At 39.5% G+C, this 18,923-nt stretch overlaps 1 long non-coding RNA gene across 2 annotated transcripts; it reads right to left on the reverse strand.

Annotated features, from left to right (window-relative positions):
* Nucleotides 1-2,597: 2,597 nt before the first annotated feature.
* Nucleotides 2,598-17,904, reverse strand: LOC149984398 (uncharacterized). 2 transcript variants are annotated; one of them, XR_016494947.1, is made up of 2 exons: nucleotides 17,632-17,904; nucleotides 2,598-5,048 (listed from the first exon to the last, which is right to left on the reverse strand). It is a non-coding gene; the product is annotated as an uncharacterized LOC149984398 (long non-coding RNA). The 2 variants fall into 2 exon arrangements; XR_016494948.1 differs by having other exon boundaries at nucleotides 2,598-5,051; nucleotides 17,632-17,876.
* Between the last annotated feature and the right edge of the window lie 1,019 nt (nucleotides 17,905-18,923).

Genomic DNA, 18,923 nt, shown 5'->3' on the forward strand with positions numbered 1-18,923 from the left:
TGGTAGTCCAGTTGAGCTCTGATACTGTTTGAAGTCCTGTGAGTGTTCCGCTGCACTGGTGGCCTGCTGGGCTTGGTTGCCATGACTACCCTAATTACCACACTTTACTGCCAAACTTTACAACACAGGAAAGGAGCCATTATATGTTTTGCTGGGCATTCACCTCCCTTCTGGGGCACATGTCAAAGGTCATGCAATGGAACCCCAAATAATTTCACTTTGAGACGTTCACTAGGAATCATATAGTGCAAACCCAACACTAACGAGAGGAGAGAGAGTTTGTATTTTATGCGTGATGTGGGAGAATGAAAGGAAATAATTGGGCACAAAGTAGAACTTTGATAACATCCACAGTTTTGGATGTTTGTTTTTCGTCTGTAGTTACTCAACTACACTGATGTCAATGGGAGATTTTTGCTGTTGACAAATGATTATCTGTAAGTCATTGTATATTTTTAGTCTGAATTCACATCAATCAGACATCAATCAAAAACAGAGTATGTTGTGTTATATATTACAGGTGACATGCATGATGTCAAACATCTCTTAAAAGGGCCTGGTCCACTTACTCTGAGAAAGGGAACAAAGGGGTCCTACATGAAACATACCCTTATAACAACAATCACACATCCACTTTCTTTGATTGTCAGGTTAATTTTGGCTACAGCAAAGATCTACACTTAATTTAACCCAAATGACAAACTAATTAAGGGAAATACAGAGATGAGACCTATTCACAATCATTTACTTCTCAAAACCACTGAGAGAGGCTTTAGTATGAGCAAACCTCTCAATAACACTTACCCATAAAACTGCTTTGTCATCTAATGTAAAACATGAAATAATTGACCCAGAACTGAGTAATATACTAGATATGAGGAACAGCACTGATTTCCCACACAACTTCCACTTCCAGTATATTCAGACATAGCCCATCGAGAGTTAATGCTGTGTGACACAGAAACAGAGTCATAATTGCATGTTTACTTCTGCTCGTGTAATGGCTGGGTAATGCTTTGTTACCCTACCCAAGATGTAGGATCTTAATTTGATCAGTCTTTTGTTGCTGATCATTTTCCTGCATATCTTCCTGCACGGCAGGAAATGCAAACCTGTATTTTAAGTTTAAAAAGGCTTCTAAAGTTTGTAATTTCCGCTTTGAAATGTCAGACTTGATTTACCCTAACAGAAAATATATCAACCACTATAAATAAAAGTCCATTAATTAGAATTCACATAATAATTCACAGTTCATGTTGCTGCAGGATTATTTTCCTGCTGTAGAAAACTGGTCCAAATATCTGTCCCCTATTTCTCTCCGCAACCTAATCTAGACAATCAGTCGTACTACACCGTTTAGTTCCCAAACAGCAGAACATTAGACCCAGGATACTACTGCTGTTGCTGTTGGTTCAACCAGCGGAACATTAGACCCAAGATACTACTGCTGTTGGTTCAACCAGCGGAACATTAGACCCAGGATACTACTGCTGTTGCTGTTGGTTCAACCAGCGGAACATTAGACCCAGGATACTACTGCTGTTGGTTCAACCAGCGGAACGGAACATTAGACCCAGGATACTACTGCTGCTGCTGTTGGTTCAACCAGCGGAACATTAGACCCAGGATACTACTGCTGCTGCTGTTGGTTCAGCCAGCAGAATATTAGACCCAGGATACTACTGCTGCTGCTGTTGGTTCAACCAGCAGAATATTAGACCCAGGATACTACTGCTGCTGCTGTTGGTTCAACCAGCAGAATATTAGACCCAGGATACTACTGCTGCTGCTGTTGGTTCAACCAACAGAACATTAGACCCAGGATACTACTGCTGCTGCTGTTGGTTCAACCAGCAGAACATTAGACCCAGGATACTACTGCTGCTGCTGTTGGTTCAACCAGCAGAACATTAGACCCAGGATACTACTGCTGCTGCTGTTGGTTCAACCAGCAGAATATTAGACCCAGGAAACTACTGCTGCTGCTGTTGGTTCAACCAGTGGAACATTAGACCCAGGATACTACTGCTGCTGCTGTTGGTTCAACCAGCAGAATATTAGACCCAGGATACTACTGCTGCTGCTGTTGGTTCAACCAGCAGAATATTAGACCCAGGATACTACTGCTACTGCTGTTGGTTCAACCAACAGAACATTAGACCCAGGATGCTACTGCTGCTGCTGTTGGTTCAACCAACAGAACATTAGACCCAGGATGCTACTGCTACTGCTGTTGGTTCAACCAACAGAACATTAGACCCAGGATACTACTGCTGCTGCTGTTGGTTCAACCAGCAGAACATTAGACCCAGGATACACCATTAAAGGGTAAATTGACAAGATGGGTTAAAATGCATTATGGAGAATGGTCTATAGAATAGGATTTGATTAAAATATAATAAAATAGTTTAGATTATACTGTAAATTAATAGAGCAAAACAAAGGAACTTGGAGCTAATTCATTACCAATGCTTTGAGACATTTCTCCTGATGAATGAAGGAATGAAAGACATTTTTATTTTAGTGTGAAATCGCCAATTGGCAACTCATCCCTTATGGGATTAATTGACACATAAACAAACATTCCAAGACTTCACTATGGTAATTAAATTATAATTCTTCTTCCGGTGTTCTCTGCATTGTGCATCACATAAAGAGTGAAAACAAAACTCAGGTTGAAATCAATACATAATAGTAAATTACATCCCCAGAGCAGTAAAATAATATACATACATACATACACACTGTATACATACATACATACATACATCCATACATACATCCATCCATACATACATACATACATACATACATACATACATACATACATACATACATACATACATACATACATACATACACACATACATACATACACACATACATACATACATACATACATACACACTGTATACATACACACATACATACATACATACATACATACACACTGTATACATACATACATACATACATACATACATACATACATCTACATACACATGCCATTAACCACATAAGAAGCAAAATCTTTTTGGGGTTACAATTTAATTATAGGTGGCCTTTTTTAAATTTTATTCCAGGCTTTATTTAAATATTCCGCAAACTGAATATTTACACTGTATACTGCCAGTGTAGAGTGTAATGTGTAAAACAGGTTTTATTTCAGTCCTACAGTACCAGAATGTTTAATAGATCTTATTGCTACTCCTCTAGCCTCCGTTGGAGCGCCAGACCTTCATGAAACATTCATCCACGGTGACACCAAGGTCAGCAGAATTAATAAGGGAAGGGTGAAACTGTTTATCCAGGTGTGGCTTCATGTCACGTGGACTCACTCCTCAGGAATCTAAGGCTGTTTCCCAAATGGCACCCTATTCCCTATATACTGCATTACTTTAGACCAAGGGCCTAGGACCCATTGGGTTCTGGTCAAAAGTAGTGCACTATAAAGGAAATAGGTTTCCATTTGGGATGCACACAAACTCTTGTTGGTTAGTGTTTCATATGACATTTCTCTAATCTGATTTCAGTAATTTACTGGAATGGTGGTAGATGGGGTGGGGGGGGGGTTCTATGTGTGATGTTGCCTCAACACATTTGAATAATGAACGCTATCCATGACAGGTATGAGACTAGCAAATGCAAACAGCCAAGATGTAATAATAAGACAAGTGAACTGGGCCAGGGTGTAAGGTGATATCTGTCAGGGTGTAAGGTGATATCTGTCAGGGTGTAAGGTGATATCTGTCAGCGTGCAACCCTCTGCTTTGAACTTGATTTATCACACAGGTCACAAACAGCAAGGCTGTTCCCTCCAGCAGGACGGAGCCAGCACCCTGGTGACACGGTGATTGGGGAGGGAGATAAGTCAAGCTTTACATCGTCCTGCATCGTTAAAGCAGGGAGATACCAGGGTCCTCGGAACGGGCCAGCGTCCTAAATGGCACCCTATTCCCTATATAGTGCACTATTTGGACCAGAACCCTATGGGCCACTACATAGGGAATATGCATGTAGTGCACTATATAGGGAATAGGGTGCCATTTGAGAGGCAGATGGGTTTCCTGCAGGGATCAGGGTACAGACACATGACACTGTGGTATTATGTCTAAGAGGTTTTGGGTTGTTTAACGAGACTGAACACTTTCAACTCTCAACTTCTGTGACCCCCCGGATTAGTTTCACAAACATCTCAATCTAATATAGATGATACAGTTAGATACAGTCGGGTCATCGTACATAGTTCAGTAGTTAAAACAGCCTTCCATGTCTTTAGTATCATAAAACCAAATCTTGTTACAAAACTTTTTGAAGATAACTTCTCATCAAGCACCAAATATTAAATATATTTATATAATCAATAAAATGTGCCAACATACATGTTCTCTAAATAAATAAAAGAAAAGCAAAAATTGGTATTTATAAGTTATACCATAATCAAAAAAATACTTGTAAAACATAACATAACATAACATCATAACATCTATAAACATAATCCTAAAAAGAAAGTGTGTGCAATTTCCCTATTGTAACTAGTGATCATCCACCCACTATTTTGTCAGTATCAATTCCTAAATATTGCATCTTTGCAAACTTGTCCATGTTAGCTTCAGTATGACTGTTGTTTGTGTCATACAGTTCTCCATGCTATTCTATCCTGTAGTGGCATTTTGCATGTATGAGTATCACATCAGTATTCCACACGGTCTCATCTGGAGAAGTTCATTTGATGTGGGCCTATTTGTTGAGAGGAACTGTGGTCCTCTCCAGCCCTGTTCAGTCCAGAAGCAGATACACCAGGATATCCATTGGTAGATTCAGTCGGACCACAATGGAAACTTGCAGTCAGGATCATCTCTTACACCATCCAATCAACTTTTGTTTGTTCCTTGTTGTTGTTGTTGTTGTTGTTGTTGTCAGGGTCACCTGACCAGGTGGCTGATGATGAGGACTATATCCTGTGCAGTGTCATCTTGGCAGAGGGACACGGTTCTGGGGCCATATGTGATGAGTCAGCCTGTTGACGACCTGCTTCACAAACGCCCCTGCTGGGAAATGAGGACAGAGATGCTGGTGACTCATAGATACTAGAACACTAAAGCCTGGCTTGTCGCCCTAACAACCACTCAAAACAAAGAACAAAAGATAAAACGTCCCCCCAAAATAATGGTAAGAACTACACCCGAAGACACTTCCAATCCCCAATGTTTTTTTTTTGCAAAAACAGTATATATATATATATATATATATATATATATATATATATATACACACACACACACACACACATACATACATACATACATACATACATACATACATACATACATACATACATACATACACACACATATATACATACAGTTTAAGTCGGAAGTTTACAAACAACTTAGCCAAATACATTTAAACTAAATTTTTCATAATTTCTGACATTTAATCCTAGTAAAAATTCCCTGTCTTAGGTCAGTTAGACCACCACTTTATTTTAAGAATGTGAAATGTCAGAATAATAGTAGAGAGAATGATTTATTTCAGCTTTTATTTCTTTCATCACATTCCCAGTGGGTCAGAAGTTTACATACACTCAATTAGTATTTGGTAGCATTGCCTTTAAATTGCTTAACTAGGCTCAAACGTTTTGGGTAGCCTTCCACAAGCGTCCCACAATAAGTTGGGTGAATTTTGGCCCATTCCTCCTGACAGAGGACTGAATCAGACTTGTTGGCCTCCTTGCTCACACACGCTTTTTCAGTTCTGCCCACAAATTTCTATGGGATTGAGGTCAGGGCTTTGTGATGGCCACTCCAATACCTTGTCTTTGTTGTCGTTAAGACATTTTTCCACAACTTTGGAAGTATGCTTGGGGTCATTGTTCATTTGAAAGACCCATTTGCGACCAAGCTTTAACTTCCTGACCGATGTCTTGAGATGTTGCTTCAATATATCCACATAATTTTCCTACCTCATGATGCCATCATGTGAAGTGCACCAGTCCCTTCTGCAGTAAAGCACCCCCACAGCATGATGCTGCCACCTCCGTGCTTCACGGTTGGGATGGTGTTCTTCGGCTTGCAAGCCTCCCCCTTTTTCCTCCAAACATAATGATGGTCATTATGGCCAAACAGTTCTATTTTTGTTTCATCAAACCAGAGGACATTTCTCACAAAAAGTCTGATCTTTGTCCCCATGTGCAGTTGCAAACCATAGTCTGGCTTTTTATGGCGGTTTTGGAGCAGTGGCTTCTTCCTGTATCACAACTGCCCGTTATTGGGAGTCCTATAGAGCGGCGCACAATTGGCCCAGCATCATCCGGGTTAGGGTTTGGCTGGGGTAGGCCGTCTTGATAAATAATCATTTTATCTTAACTGACTTGCCTGGTTAAATAAATAAAATAATAAAAATACCATTGACTATTTTCCATCATCACTCAAACAACGTCCTTGCGTTTATAACTCTCAAACAAGCCTCTGCATAAGATCAAGATGCCGCAGCTCAGCACATGCCTGCCTCAATTTTCTCTGCTTCCTCTAATACTCCCCCATTTGTTGAGATTGGTTCCAAATTAGCTCGCAATTAAAGTTCCCTGACATGTTAGGAGGACGGAAGAAGGAGATCATTGTAATGCTGTAACAACACATCAGTTATCAGGGTGACATGAGTATCACTATGTGCTGTGTTGTAGGGGACGTTGGGCCGGCAGGTTAATGAAGGCAGGGGGATTAGCACCCGGGGAGAGAAAGAGAGGGAGAGCGGAACCTAAGGGATAGGGGGGCCATGGCCGCTGTCATTACACTAGCTAATTACCCCCAGGCCAGGACAGGGCCGGGCTAAACCAGGACAGGAAGAGAGGGGGCCAGGACAGGGCTATAGCAGGACAGGAAGAGAGGTGGCCAGGAAACTAATATTACTATACAATAAAAACTACCTCACTAACAAACTAATATTACTATACGATAAAAACTACCTCACTAACAAACTAATATTACTATACGATTGAAACTACCTCACTAACAAACTAATATTACTATACGATAAAAACTACCTCACTAACAAACTAATATTACTATACGATTGAAACTACCTCACTAACAAACTAATATTACTATACGATAAAAACTACCTCACTAACAAACTAATATTACTGTACGGTTGAAACTACCTCACTAACAAACTAATACTACTGTATAGTAGAAACTACCTCACTAACAAACTAATATTACTGTATAGTAGAAACTACCTCGCTAACAAACTAATATTACTGTACGGTAGAAACTACCTCACTAACAAACTAATATCACTGTATGGTAGATACTACCTCACAAACAAACTAATATTACTATGCAGTAGAAACTACCTCACTAACAAACTAATATTACTGTGTGGTAGAAACTACCTCAATAACAAACTAATATTACTGTACAGTAAAAACTACCTCACTAACAAACTAATATTACTGTACGATTGAAACTACCTCATTAACAAACTAATACTACTGTATGGTAGATACTACCTCACTAACAAACTAATATTACTGTGTGGTAGAAACTACCTCACTAACAAACTAATACTACTGTATGGTAGATACTACGTCACTAACAAACTAATATTACTATGCAGTAGAAACTACCTCACTAAACAACTAACACTACTGTATGGTAGATACTACCTCACTAACAAACTAATATTACTGTGTGGTAGAAACTACCTCATTAACAAACTAATATTACTGTATGATTTATACTACCTCATTAACAAACTAATATTACTATGCAGTAGAAACTACCTCACTAACAAACTAACACTACTGTATGGTAGATACTACCTCACTAACAAACTAATATTTCTATGCAGTAGAAACTACCTCACTAACAAACTAATATTACTGTGTGGTAGAAACTACCTCAATAACAAACTAATATTACTGTATGATTGAAACTACCTCATTACAAATAATACTACTATACGGTAAAAACTACCTCACTAACAAACTAATACTACTGTACGTTAAACCCTAGCTCACTAACAAACTAATATTACTGTACGGTAGAAACTACCTCATTAACAAACTAATATTACTGTACGTTAAAAACTACCTCATTAACAAACTAATATTACTGTACGATTGAAACTACCTCACTAACAAACTAATATTACTGTACGTTAAAAACTACCTCACTAACAAACTAATATTACTGTACGTTAAAAACTACCTCACTAACAAACTAATATTACTGTACGGTTGAAACTACCTCATTAACAAACTAATACTACTGTACGGTTGAAACTACCTCACTAACAAACTAATATTACTGTGTGGTAGAAACTACCTCACTAACAAACTAATACTACTGTATGGTAGATACTACCTCATTAACAAACTAATATTACTGTATGATTGAAACTACCTCACTAACAAACTAATATTACTGTACGTTAAAACCTAGCTCACTAACAAACTAATATTACTGTACGGTAGAAACTACCTCATTAACAAACTAATATTACTGTATGATTGAAACTACCTCACTAACAAACTAATATTACTGTACGTTAAAACCTAGCTCACTAACAAACTAATATTACTGTACGGTTGAAACTACCTCACTAACAAACTAATATTACTGTACGGTTGAAACTACCCCACTAACAAACTAATAATACTGTACGATTGAAACTACCTCACTAACAAACTAATATTACTGTACGGTTGAAACTACCTCACTAACAAACTAATACTACTGTACGATTGAAACTACCTCATTAACAAACTAATATTACTGTACGGTTGAAACTACCTCATTAACAAACTAATATTACTGTACGGTTGAAACTACCTCATTAACAAACTAATATTACTGTACGGTTGAAACTACCTCATTAACAAACTAATAATACTGTACGATTGAAACTACCTCACTAACAAACTAATATTACTGTACGATTGAAACTACCTCACTAACAAACTAATATTACTGTACGATTGAAACTACCTCACTAACAAACTAATATTACTGTACGGTAGAAACTACCTCACTAACAAACTAATATTACCGTACGGTAGAAACTACCTCATTAACAAACTAATATTAGTGTACGGTTGAAACTACCTCATTAACAAACTAATACTACTGTACGGTAGGCACCCCATTTGACATTCTCCTGGTCGACCCTGAGGCACTTGTTCAGTAAGATACATCACAGGCCCATGTTAAAGGTAAAAATCTGTTGTTCTGCCACTGAGCAAGGCAGTTAACCCACTGTTCCCCGGGTGCCGAAGACTTGGATGTCGATTAAGGCAGCCCCCCGCACCTCTCTGATTCAGAGGGGTTGGGTTAAATGTGGAAGATGCATTTCAGTTGAAGGCATTCAGTTGTACAACTGACTAGGTGTCCCCCTTTCCCTTTCCCTAAAGTAACTTCCTTTAAATTCTTAAAATATAGTGCACAGAATCCCTTTGACATGAGCTGATTTGACTACAAATGCATTGGAAACATGATCCAAACCACAGCCACATGTGTTGTAGGACTAGCGGCGTTGTGCGGAGCCTGGCTGGATGTGAAGGTGGTATGATAACACAGCCAAAAGACTCAAACAGTTTTGAGAGCCAAACAGTTCACATTTACCAAGGAGGTGTTTCTCTCTGCTTCCTCAGAAAATCAGATTTCTGCTACGCTCTCAAAACTGTAACTCCGGTTAAATATATAGCAGCCTATATTAATCATGGTTGGACATAAACAATAACATTTTAAATCATTGTGTTTGAGGCCGAAACCGCTTTTCCCTTCATATGTGTGTTTACGCCTCCTATGAGGGGCCCTGTATTTACCGGAGAACACAAATAATCATCCCCCTCAAATGAAAAATCAGCCTTTATCATCCATGAACGTCTGCAGTGCCTTTGTGTACTCTCGTGCTGCCTCCTGATTGCTTGTTTATTATTCCAGGGTGGCCTCTGAGCCAATGGGGGGCGAGCCAGCTACCTCAAGGTGCCAAGTCATTCCCAGCCATTTCCTGTCTGTGACATCATTGTGTATTCCCCAGAAAGCACCCTGATCCGTGTCTTGTCTGCAGCCTGGGTGGCACACGGCACACACAGCTAGCGTAAACACAAGGTGCAGTGGTGAACCAGTCATTTAGCCTGTTCTCTGGACAGCTATGAAGGGAGAACTCAGGGCTCTGAACGCAATCTGATGCCACGTTTCAATTACTCAGTCACTTTGGATTACCTATGTACCATTCACTGTGATGAAACACTGACCTGTTATGATTTGATTCAGACGTTTTATTCTTGGTGAATTGTTGTGCTGGAATCTGTCATTTGCCATCTCAAACATACTGTGTGCCTTCAGATTGACTAAAGCAAGATTTGCATACTTAATTTGCTGGTCAGAGGAAAGGCCAATTCAATTGAGGGGACAAATTAATTGGCCTTTCCTCTGACCAGCAAATGAAGTATGCAAATCTTGCTTCAGTCAACTCTCTCTCAACATAGCTCATTAAACTAACCAATGCAAAGTGTAGCAAGAGGGTATTTAATTTACCATAACTTTATACATCGACTGCCAGATTAGATTGTATTGGTTATTTGAGACCTACCTGAAAGTCATGTTGACTTTTCCTCAAAAAGCCTAATTTGATCATCTATTTCTGGAACATTTCTCTAAACATTTCTGTATTCTTTGATTGTAATTGTAAGGACATGTGACTTGTAAAAAGGCAAGCCTAACTGGTCTGTTTCATTTTCTCTCTTCACACTGATGAAGGCTGCAAAGCCAAAACGTCCGTGTGCGCTATTCCTGATGCAGTGAAAACAAGCTTCATGCGACATGGATTTGAGTGTGAACCCATCACATCTTTGGTTTGTCTGAATTCACAATTAGGCACCAGCCAAGCTTCTGGGAGAGCACCATGATCCCCTTCTGATTACCTCTCTCACCAACCCACCTGAGAGAAAAGCACCTCTCTCTCTCTCTCCAGCTATACATCGATTCACAAATCCAAGGGAAATCCTGATGAAAACAAGCTTTCCTCCAAGGCTGAGATGATATGGGTCAAAGAATTACACCCTATTCCCTACATAGTGCACTACTTTTGACAAGAGCCCTATGAGCCCTGGTCAAAAGTAGTGCACTACAGCATATTGAGTCAGTTCCATTTGGAACTGACTCAATGTGGTTTCAGTTATACTGAAACAATGATCTGAGATCTGTAAATCAAACATGAAAAGGCCTTGGAGGAAAAGACAGAATAGATTTTTCATTGGTCATCCAGTCAGGCAATACTTTGTCCATCTCTTCGGTAATGGAAAAGGTTCAGTCATCCCCATCTGTAGTATTGTACAGCACTGCTTTCATGAATACGCCTGCTTATCAAAATGACTACTACTTTCAAACATTCTCCAGTTGAATGACACAATAAAGATATAGGCTTTAGTCTCAGTGCTGAAATCGTACATTTAGTGCACTGTGGATGTGCACCTCTACTCATTCCCAGCTTCCAATGGGCTCATTCAATCCCTGTCCTATCCTCCTCCCCAAGTTGTTGTTGTAACGACATGTTTTCAAACACCTTACCTGGTAAATGCATGTAAGTGAGTAAATAAATACAGAAACAACTCATGCCATGTCAGAGCTTCTTCCACTTCGTAAACCTCATAGACATCTTGCCTTTCCACACAGCTCTCAGGGTTTTTCATTGTAAAGCACAAGGCAGCTAGAGGTTGTGACTCAAATGGAACACTATTCCCTATATAGTGCACTACTTTTAACCAGATCAAAAATAATACACTATACAGGCAATAGGGAGACATTTGGCATGCATCCACACTGTTCCTACAACAGCAAAGCTAAACAGATTCAACAAGCCCTCCCCTTACCTTCTAGAACAGTACAGAGCTACAGGGGAGATGGTGGGAGTCTCAAATGGCCCTCTATTCCCTATATAGTGCAATACTTTTGACCAAGGTCCATAGATAAAAAGGATGCACTATATAGGCAATAGGGTACCATTTGGGATGCAACCAGGGGCCTTACTCTTCATTTCTGCTGGATGAGTCTCACTTTGTCTGTAATAATAATCATAGCTTTGTGTCTCTGTCTTACCTTCCATAATATACAGTTAAGAGTGCAGGAACCAATGGGACTGGTCCTTTCTCTTTCAGAGACCCTGAGGTGATCTCTCTGACACTGGAGGATGTGTCAATGTAAGCTGGTGTGTAGCAACTATATGTGGAAAACACCAAATTAATTGTTGCAATTTTAGATATTTATCTTGTAGATCAGCACATCTGGACTGAATATGAGGGGTATCGTTCATTAATTATTAATAGATTTTCAGTATTCAAACAATCAGCAGACTTACAACCTCAGGGTGTGTGTGTGTGTGTGTGTGTGTGTGTGTGTGTGTGTGTGTGTGTGTGTGTGTGTGTGTGTGTGTGTGTGTGTGTGTGTGTGTGTGTGTGTGTGTGTGTGTGTGTGTGTGTGTGTGTGTGTTGGTCTCCTGTCTACCAAAGCCTTGTCTGGATTGAAATACTGTATCTTTGATCTTATCTCCAGCCCTGGTCTGCACCGGTCCTTTGTTGAATCCTCACATAGTTGGAGTGCTTTGCAGTCTGCACCTGTTTCTTATTGGGATGCCACTAGGTCTTATAGCTCTGCAGTCTGCACCTGTTTCTTATTGGGATGCCACTAGGTCTCAGCTCTGCAGTCTGTACCTGTTTCTTATTGGGATGCCAGTAGGTCTCAGCTCTGCAGTCTGTACCTGTTTCTTATTGGGATGCCAGTAGGTCTCAGCTCTGCAGTCTGTACCTGTTTCTTATTGGGATGCCAGTAGGTCTTAGCTCTACATTCTGTACCTGTTTCTTATTGGGATGCCACTAGGTCTTATAGCTCTGCAGTCTGCACCTGTTTCTTATTGGGATGCCAGTAGGTCTCAGCTTTGCAGTCTGCACCTGTTTCTTATTGGGATGCCAGTAGGTCTCAGCTTTGCAGTCTGCACCTGTTTCTTATTGGGATGCCAATAGGTCTCAGCTTTGCAGTCTGCACCTGTTTCTTATTGGGATGCCAGTAGGTCTCAGCTTTGCAGTCTGCACCTGTTTCTTATTGGGATGCCAGTGGGTCTCAGCTCTGCAGTCTGCACCTGTTTCTTATTGGGATGCCAGTAGGTCTCAGCTTTGCAGTCTGCACCTGTTTCTTATTGGAATGCCAGTAGGTCTTAGCTCTGCAGTCTGTACCTGTTCTTATTGGGATGCAACTAGGTCTTATAGCTCTGCAGTCTGTACCTGTTTCTTATTGGGATGCCACTAGATCTTATAGCTCTGCAGTCGGCACCTGTTTCTTATTGGGATGCCAGTAGGTCTCAGCTCTGCAGTCTGCACCTGTGGCCCACAGTTAAATCCACCAAACAAAATATTGTCAAGTTCATTGCCCTGCAATATATCCATAGTCTATTCATCATAGTCTATTCATCATAGTCTATTCGTCATAGTCTATTCGTCATAGTCTATTCGTCATAGTCTATTCGTCATTGCAATGTATTCTGTCAGATATTTCCATTCAATCTAAATTGTTACATTCGTCAATCAATTATATTTTCAATCATATTATCACTTTACATATTATAGCTGAATAATCAGCGAGGAAATTGAAGTTCCCCACTGGTCACAAAGTGGTTGAATCAAGGTTGTTTCAACGTAATTTGTGAAGGTATTGTGATGTGGAATCTATGTGGAAAATACATTGGATTTGAAAAAAGTACAATTTAAAACGGTTGTTTTAAGGGTGAAATTTGAACTACAGGATTATGTCATCATGGTAAACAAACTTCAACATAGACAAACCTTGGATAAAATATGTATTGGACATGTACCTTTCAAACAACGTCAGATCTTCAACTTAACTCCACTGGGCAGCACCTCCTACTGGAGAACTGATGTATCTATCTACAGCTACTCTTTGGCCTCCCATCCAGGGTTTTAACCAACGTCTGTGTTAAAGAATAGGCCTAAATCAAATCAAACTTTTTAAAAGTGCATTTAAAGTTAGATTTTCTGTGATTTAGTCCTATTCTTTAAATGAGATTTTTGGATGAAATGGAGACATGAATACAACATATCAATGATTCGTTGTAGACAACTGTAATTAAAGCCAGACTAAGTCAATGGCACAGATGGAACTATCAAGCAGTATGTCATATGTTGATATTTGGTTGTGTTGACAACCAAAGACTAATCAATATCACTTTTGAAATACAACAAATTGCATATTCATTTGTCCACAAGTTAACCAATTATCCTGTATGTTGGATTCACCTCTCTAACTCAACCAAAAATATAAGTGAAAGACTGTGATTAAGCCAGTGGTTCAGATGGAACTATCCAAGCAGTAGATACATCTCCTTTAAATGTTGATATCTGGTTGCATTGTCAACCAAAGACAATTCAATATTAGGTTTGTAATATTAAGTTATGGCTATTTTACAAACGAATGTAACATTCAACATTAAAATGAGTATCACATCCATGGCCACATTGAGGTTACTGTAACTATGCATGTCTTGTTGTGTAATCATATAACGCGTGCATGTTGAAGATAGCATGAATGACCTATACATGTCTTGTTGTGTAATCATATAACGCCTGCATGTTGAAGATAGCATGAATGACCTATATATGTCTTGTTGTGTAATCATATAACGCGTGCATGTTGAAGATAGCATGAATGACCTATACATGTCTTGTTGTGTAATCATATAACGCGTGCATGTTGAAGATAGCATGCGTGACCTATGCAGGTCTGTGGAGAGCTTCACAATTACTGTAATAATCTGCGCAGAATCTCTAACGGCATTGATCACTTGCGCCATGTACTTTTAATGTCATCTCAACTGCAATCCCGGTCATTCGGTTCTGCTAAAATATTAAACACAGTGATAACACATTATTAATGCTGAATAAATAAAAAAAATATTTTAAATTGAATTCCCATTTTAATTTTGCTGTGCTTTTAAAAATGTTTTAAAGTGCATAGACATTTGGTTGACAATTAAACCAAAACATCTGACATTGTTTTTCGATTGGAATTTCGTGGTACTTACTGACTTTATAGTCCCCATGGGGAAACTGTGTTGCAGTGTCATGTACACGTTTAAAGCGGCGTTTAAAACAAAATTGACAATACAACTTTCATAATATACCAATATATATATATATATATATATTTAAAAACTAGCCTGCTGGCCTTACTGTGTCGATAGGAACATTAGCCCGAGATATTTAGGAGGGATATCACACCTGGCACAAATGACTGTCTAGTTCTGTTTTTCCTGCTGAGTGGTGCCCTATGCCTGCGCCCAGAGGGGAGTAGCTCAAAGTCCGGGTAAAGTCCGGGTAAAGTCCGGGTCTAAAATGATTTTGTACGTTTTGTACGCATAGTGACAACACATTGGAAATTCAACTAACTTTTGGGTGTATTTTTGAGTGGGTGAATAAAGGTTGTAATCTCATCAACGTCTCAACCAAATATTACCCAATTGTCCACGTTGAAATGACGTGGCGTGCCCAATATAATTGTTTTTAATATTACCTTTATTTAACTAGGCAGGTCAGTTAAGAACAAAGTCTTATTTTCAATGACGGCCTAGGAACAGTGGGTTACCTTCCTTGTTCAGTGGCAGAACGACAGATTTGCTCGGGGATTTGTTCTTGCAACCTTCCGGTTACTAGTCCAACGCTCTGACCACTAGGCTACCTGCCGCCCCATTATGATCAAGTTGCATCTACCGACTACTGTCCTGTCCTTCACCACGGAAAGTTTTGATGCGGCCTGGACAGACTTGTCCTGTCCTTCAACACGGAAAGTTTTGATGCGGCCTGGACCGAATTGTCCTGTCCTTCACCACGGAAAGTTTTGATGCGGCCTGGACCGACTTGTCCTGTCCTTCAACACGGAAAGTTTTGATGCGGCCCGGAACGACTTGGCCATTGAGAATGTTTATATGTTTCACAACATTTATAATGGGTGTGTACATATTTAGCCATTGAAAATAGCGTCATTGGAATAGTAGCTTATGCTATTTATGAAAGGATTGTGTGCTATTAGGAAAGCGGCCTATGGTAGAATAGGTCTATACTCCACCTGTTCTCATGGTAGAATAGGTCTGTACTCCACCTGTTCTCATGGTAGAATAGGTCTGTACTCCACCTGTTCTCATGGTAGAATAGGTCTATACTCCACCTGTTATCATGGTAGAATAGGTCTGTACTCCACCTGTTCTCATGGTAGAATAGGTCTATACTCCACCTGTTCTCATGGTAGAATAGGTCTGTACTCCACCTGTTCTCATGGTAGAATAGGTCTATACTCCACCTGTTATCATGGTAGAATAGGTCTGTACTCCACCTGTTCTCATGATAGAATAGGTCTGTACTCCACCTGTTCTCATGGTAGAATAGGTCTGTACTCCACCTGTTCTCATGATAGAATAGGTCTGTACTCCACCTGTTCTCATGGTAGAATGGGTCTATACTCCACCTGTTCTCATGGTAGAATAGGTCTATACTCCACCTGTTCTCATGTATGTCAGTCATTCTTTACACTGTCCACTTGACCTAGTCCCCTGCTATATCAGAACTCAGGCACCCCTCGCCCCATTTGTGTGTCAATTATATTATTATTATTATTATTATAATAATAACAATCATAATAACAATCATAATATTCATCATAATAAATTGTGTGTAATTATAAATAACAATTTGATAAAATGTATTTTAGGCCAAAATATTATTTTATGTAATTTACCTTGGGCCAAATCTTATTAAGAAACGAATGAACTGAATATAGAATAGTACAAGACAGTATCAGAAAGCCATATATCCTCGAAGGAAGGAATGCATTCTGGAGATAATGAACAACTGTTACCAGTGTATGCAGTTAGTTATTCAAGACTCATTTTCTGATAAAGTTATTGGCACCCAGTGATATAAACCGAGACTACAGGGATGAGGGATTATTTCACATTTTTATTTTAAAATCACTTTATTTCATTCTTACATTGCATTTAAATTATACATTCGGTAGGCCTATAATTTGCTTATTAGGAACATCACAATTACTTCAACCCTTATAGAAAACATTCCGTTATTGGTCAACACAGACAATAGTCTGTATTATATTGATTTATGATAGATTTATTTTATTTTCTTGTCCTTTTCAAAACCACATATTTGTCATCGAACATTTTACGTCCCCGTTTTCTAACAAAGAGGTATCATTTTGCATCCCGATTTTCTAAGAAAAGAAACTCTGCAAAGTATTGGCTAAGGTTTAGCAGTCAACGAAGAGCAGGAAACTCTCTGCAGGTCGTATTGAAGGCCCATTTCAGACTAACCCTTTGTACCAAAGTACAATTCCACACAGGCCTGGCCTATATTATATTCAACATCTCAATAGATAAGCGCGTTTCAATAACTATCAGACGTTATTTGGCGTCTTTCCAACAACCACTGGGATACGGTATTGCATCCTGCCATTATCAAAACAACTTACATAATACTGGTTAACAACATTGACGTCGATTGCTGTAGGCCTTCTCCCAGCACATGTTTAAAAAAATGCTATATTCTCTTACCCCCATCTCCAGCAAATTCCTGCGCGGTTGGAACCTTCCATTTTAGTTTGATAGATTTCCTATGGGACGTAGGCCGAGGTTCCATCGCAGGTGAGGCCCGTGGTAATCTATTATCACCCACACGATGTGCTGAGTCGTTTTTTGTTGTGAATAGAACGCTAATGCTTCTCTCCGATCTTATTTCGAAGCCTTTCTGTCGAGGAATGCTCTCGAACCAAGGCGAGTCCCTGTTCTACAACAACATCTGTTCATTTCACGTGACTTTTGTAAAATACTAACATCTGTTCAGAATAGGTTTCATTCGGTGCCTCTCTCTGCGTCGTGTCCGTTACCAACTCCTCTCCGCAAACACAGGAACGTATACTTGCTCTTAGTTGTATTACATTTCTGAGTTGGAGAGTTTGTTGACTTCAAATTAAGCTATTTTGCTTGTCAACGGGAACAGCTTGGATGTTCATATAAGCAAGTTGTGTTCTTAGGTAGGCTAATGACTAGGTTTATCTTTTGCATTCAGGTTTTTAGTTTGCACATAACTCTATTTTGCGTTTTGGAACTTTTCTTTTGATTCTGCAGTGACTGTGTCCATAAAAACAAGCGCTGTATAGGAGACTTTCACAAATGCTGGCTGTATACTCCACCACCTCACACTAGCCTACAGGGCCTACCAAAGACGCCTTGAATTTCATAGACATCTGGGAATTCCATACATGCCTCACAAGCCAATTGCACACCTTCAAACGGACACGTGCTTTGAATTAAACGACTTCAGGAGGGTTGAAGAGTCCAAAATACTTTTCCAGATTCAACAAACGGATGGATAGATGAAGCGTCCAGGGGCAGTAACTGCAGGCTATGCAATACTTTGATTGAACATGTATTCTGAGGGAACACGCCTGCGATCTCAGATTGACAATCCGTTGTTCTGCGTTATCTGCCATAAAGGGACATGTTTGCACAGCATCTACAACTGATACACATGGCCTTTAATACATGCTAATGCTAATAATCTATCAACACCCGTTCACCTCAAAAAAATCGGTGAAGAATATGGGGACAACGTTATGGGGATCAATTCATTAGACGCGCTTTGATTTACAGGCGGTTTGGCAGGAGCTTTAGCCTGAGCGCTTGCTATTATAGCCCGCCATATGGGAAATAACGTGCGCTCATCAGTTCGATTTATTAAATAGTTTATGTTTATATGAAAGCCACAGACAGAAAATAAAACCCACCAACAAGATTTGTTAACGTAAGCTTAATATTTGACTCTGTCTCGCACCAGTAGCCTATTA

The sequence above is a fragment of the Oncorhynchus mykiss genome, chromosome 3 (genome assembly GCF_057628025.1).
Source record: "Oncorhynchus mykiss isolate SJ-2025 chromosome 3, ASM5762802v1, whole genome shotgun sequence".
NCBI lineage: Eukaryota > Metazoa > Chordata > Actinopteri > Salmoniformes > Salmonidae > Oncorhynchus > Oncorhynchus mykiss.